General features: G+C 39.2%; 1 pseudogene; it reads right to left on the minus strand.

Annotated features, from left to right (window-relative positions):
* Nucleotides 1-2937: 2937 nt before the first annotated feature.
* Nucleotides 2938-3793, minus strand: LOC110216467 (peroxisomal biogenesis factor 19 pseudogene; annotated as a pseudogene).
* Between the last annotated feature and the right edge of the window lie 944 nt (nucleotides 3794-4737).

Here is a 4737-nt window from a genome sequence, read left to right on the forward strand (position 1 = left end):
GCAGTTCTTTATTCTTACTACCCTGGAATGAGAGCATACATATAGCACAAGACTAATTTGTAAAGGGGACAATTGGTAGACTGTTGTAGAATCTTAATGAATAAATAGTGTTCCCATTTGCTACTTATTTTCATCCAAATGTTGATAAATAGTTCCTATGATAATTGCCGATTTTCTATATTTATGGAAAAATGCCATTTCATAAATATCAGATTGTGATATTATCTCCACGTACACTATATTTCCATGAATATATACATTTTGGTTATTGCTACTATAATTCTTATTAAAAATTTTAAAGTGGCCAAATCAAGAAAGATAGGACACATATCTGTTACAATATTAGAAAGAAATAAGCAAGTCCCTTTCACTGTTCCTTTTGAGAATTTATCCTAAGGTGCTGCCAATAGAATGGATATAATGGAAAAAAAAACACTGAAAGCTATTATTTTCATCAAAACTAAGTCAATTTCCAGGCATTTGGTTAATGACTGGAGACAACCCTGATCAGGATATAACCACAAGAAGAAAACAAAAAGATCTAATAGTGCCTTGCTGAGTAAAGTTTTAAACATTTAAAGAAAAGACATTAAAAATAAATTATACTGCAATTTCCTAGTATGGAATAATAGAGACAGCAATGCACTTGTTTGAAGACCTAGGTTTGAATCTCAGCTTTGCCATAGACTTGCTGGGTGACTTTGAAAAATTCGCTGAACCCTTTGGCCTTTTCCCTTATTTTTAAAATGAGGATAACAATATTTTAATGTCCCAGCATCAATGAAATAATGCATGTAACTATAAAATGCTATGCAAATGTCAATTATTATTAGAGAAATGCTACAAATTTCATGGCAATAGCATCAGTTCCTATATTAACTATTAAAATGAACACACTATTGACTTATCAAAAAAGATTGCTTATAAATATTTATTTTTAGAATTATTCTTTGCTCAATTTAAACTGCTTCATTTCCCTCTAGTATTCCTGAATAATGCTTCTTTCATCCTCAACCTCTCCTTATAAACTGGCTCTTTACTGATAGTCAAAAAAAATGTGCCCAGGACTACCCCAACATTAACAAGTCTTCACTTGACCCTGCTATTCCTTCAAGCCTTTGCTCTTTAATTTCCTCTCCTTTTCACAGGCAAACTCCTAGAAAAGATCTCCTTACCTTCACTTTCTTATTTCCTGTTCTTTTCTCAATCTCTTGCTAACTTAATCCCACCACTGCACTGAAACTATTCACTCTAAGGTTACCAATGAACTCCTAATTGCTAAATCCCAGTGGCCTCTTCACAGACTTCATTCTTCTTGTCATTTAGCATCTTTTGACACCTTTCCTCCTGTACTCTCTTCTTCCTTGGTTTTCATTACTGATATCTCTTGCTATTTGTCTTTCTTCCTTGGTTATCTTCCTACATGTCTGGTTATTTCTCCTTCATATACTTTTTTTTTTTGGTTATGTAATGAGGTTAAGTGACTTTCCCAGAGTCACACAGCTAGTGAGTGTTATGTGTCTGAGGCTGGATTTGAACTCAGGTTCTCCTGATTCCAGTGACGGTTCTCTATCCACTGTGCCACCTAGCTGCCCCCTCTATATACTTTTTAGGATCACAATTATGCTCATACTCACTAACTGGTTCAACCCCCCAGACTTTCCTGGCTTTTCTTATCTCTCTACACTCTGACCCTTGGTGATTACATTAACTTCCATGGGTTTGGTTAACATCTCCATGCAAATGATGCCATGATCTGTACTTCCTCCCCTCTCTTCTAGATTCCATTACCACTTGGCAGTTGATCACTGGACATTTCCACCTGGATATCCCCAAAGCACCTGAAACTTATGTACAAAGTAGAACACACTGTATTTCTCCCAAAATGTGCCCCTCCAACAAACCTCTATTTCTGTTGAGGATACCATTGTTCTTTTAGTCATTCAGGTTTACAATACTGGACTCATCCTTGACTCTCTTCTTTAAAGCAACTTCCTAATCCTTTTAGCAGAGCCTATTAAGGTGAGTGTCTTATTGAGTATACACCCACAATGTCTCATATTCATTGCCTTCTGTCCATCAACATAGCTTCTACTCTAGATTAGACTCTCATCAGCTCTCACTAGGACCATCACAATAGCTCCTTAATTTGTCTCCTTGCTTCCATTCCCTTTCTTCTCTAAGCTATCTTCCACACCACTGCCAAATTGGCATTCCCAAAATACAGATCTGAGCAGATCATCCTCATATTCAAAAATCTTCAGTGGTTTTCCATTCCCATTTTAAATTCCCAAACTGCCATTTAAAGCTCTGCACCTTAGTGTTCTCACCTACTTTTCCAACCTTATTTTATATTACTTATTTTCACATGCTTTGCTTTCTAAAACTATCCTACTAGTTATTCCCTTATGGGCATTGAGTCTTCAATCTTTGTTTGAAAGATGCTCAGAGAAGAAAGAGAATGATCATCTTTTTATTCTGGAATGCACTCCTTCAGATCCCTGGTTTCCTTCAAATCATGGCTGGGGGGCCAACTCCTGCATCAGTGAAGGTATATGCACACACATTATGGGTAGGTGGGGAAGGAAGAAGGGAACATGGTCTATAAAGAGTTCCCTCCTACAATTTAAGCAAGTAGAGATAGGCACTTTCACTAGCAGCAGAGAACAGTAAGGGATGGAAGAAGTTGGTAAAAGACTCAGTAAGATCAACTTGAATAATAGGTCCCATTCCCAGAAACCACAGCTTCAATGACTACAATGGGACTCATGCTGGTGTGGAGTAGTCTTGGGTGAGAGCTGGTAAAGGGAAGGGGAAGAAGGCAGAAGGTAAATGGGACAGGCAGGCATCTCCTCCACAGAATCACCATCCTTCTAAGCCCTGACTTCAGGTGTTCACTCCTGGCTGGGGATAGAAAGGGAAGAAGGGTGAGGAATTTCACATGATTGGATATTGCTTACCACTTGCATTTACAGGTCCCAACAGACTCAAGGTGTCAAGGTCGAAGTTGAAGCCAGGACCTGTTTCCTTTACTAGCTCTTTTGGGAGATGGCCCAGATCCTGAAGCTGCCGCATAAGATCTAGCACCATTTCAAAGTAGATCTTCTGTGAGTCCTAGCTGTTAGCATCTATCTTTTTTTTTCAAACTGCTCACAAATTTTGCCCATGACACCGTGCTGCTCCTGATATTTCTCAAATTGTTCTGGGGACAATGCTTCAAGATGGCTCTACAATCACTCGGGGCATTTCTCTGGAATCTCTTTTAGTGATGGATATAGTAACTCTTTAGATAGTAGGTTCTGCATGATGCTCTGCATAATGGGGAGTCTCTCCATGGCCTTGGTCAGTTCCTCTTTAGACATGCCTGAATTTTGAAGGTCAGTGGCATTTTTTGCTAGTCCATTGAGTGTCTCCTTCAGGCAGGAAGTGAACTCTTGTTGGAATGTTGTATAACTGCCCACTCTCCCTGTGCATGTGAAAACATCTGGAACTGCTCCACAAGGTGGGGTTCCTACTCATCCAATTCCTTTATGGCCTTCTTAAACTCTGCAGTGGCTTGGCATGCTAGCTCACTGTCAAAAAGTTCTTGGAAGAACTCTTGGGAGGCAAAGAGGGCATCATTAGCTGTGTCTGCAGGTTATCTCTTCTGGGAACCTGAAATATCAGGGGTTATGGTGGAAGAAGAGGATGCTGGGAAGGGTTTAGCTTTATCAAAATCCTCAAGGGCTCTTTCTAGAAGCTCATCCATCTCTAGCTCTGTACCAGATGTGCTCTCTTCCTACACTGGGGCCATCTTGTTACCTTCAACTTTATGTAGAAGGCTAACAACCCATCTTCCTACCATGTGCTTACCCCCTTCCTATTGCTGTCCTTTGGCTTAGCTCAACCAATGGAAATAGGTCCATTTTTTAAGTAAAATTTAATGCTTAAGCTCTGTTTAGGGCTCAGCAAACCTGTGGTTTTATTTGGTTTTTGGTTTACAATTCCTTTCAAGTTAAGCTCTCTCTATATAAGAAATGATTCACATAGCAGTCAAAATAACTTAGTTACAGTCCATGACTAGCTAAGAACATGAGGGTCTATGGTATTTTCTTTTGTCAGTTTGCATTTTGCAATTCTGAATTGTTTGTGTGACATTACTCACCTTGTACCTTGATTTATTTCCCTCCTTCCTCTCTCCCTCCCTCCCTTCCTTCTTTTCTTCTATTTTTCTTTCTCTTTCCCTTCCTTCCTTTTTTCCAAAACTAATTTATCCAAGTCATTATTTCTTCCTGTGCTTTTACAACTGAGGCATCAGAGGCTTTGATTTCACTGTTGGCATTGGCAAAGCTTTAATCAGTCATGCTTCAGTGCTTGATCCTCACTGGACCATTGCTGAATAATGCCTGGACATCTGCTGGCTGGTGAACACTTCAATGATATCTGTTCCACCAGGTATTACAGACTTTGGGAATATTCAGACCTAGCTGGAAGTAATTGTGTGGTTACTAGAAGCTCCCTCATCATATCCTTCACTTAACAATAGCTTCAGTGGATCTGCTAGTGGTTTGACTGATGATCTCTTTCTTTGCTAAAATAGAGGCATATTAGCATAATAGTATGCTTTATAATTTGTGCATCCATAGTGCGGTGTAGGAGATAGAAAGCTAGCTTTACAGCTAGCAAGATATGAGTTCAAATTCAGCCCTGACACATAGGCAAGTCAATTAACTTCTCAATAGCTCCCAATGCTGAGTT

This window comes from Phascolarctos cinereus, unplaced genomic scaffold (genome assembly GCF_003287225.1).
Source record: "Phascolarctos cinereus isolate Bilbo 61053 unplaced genomic scaffold, phaCin_HiC Scaffold_5;HRSCAF=322, whole genome shotgun sequence".
Taxonomy (NCBI): domain Eukaryota; kingdom Metazoa; phylum Chordata; class Mammalia; order Diprotodontia; family Phascolarctidae; genus Phascolarctos; species Phascolarctos cinereus.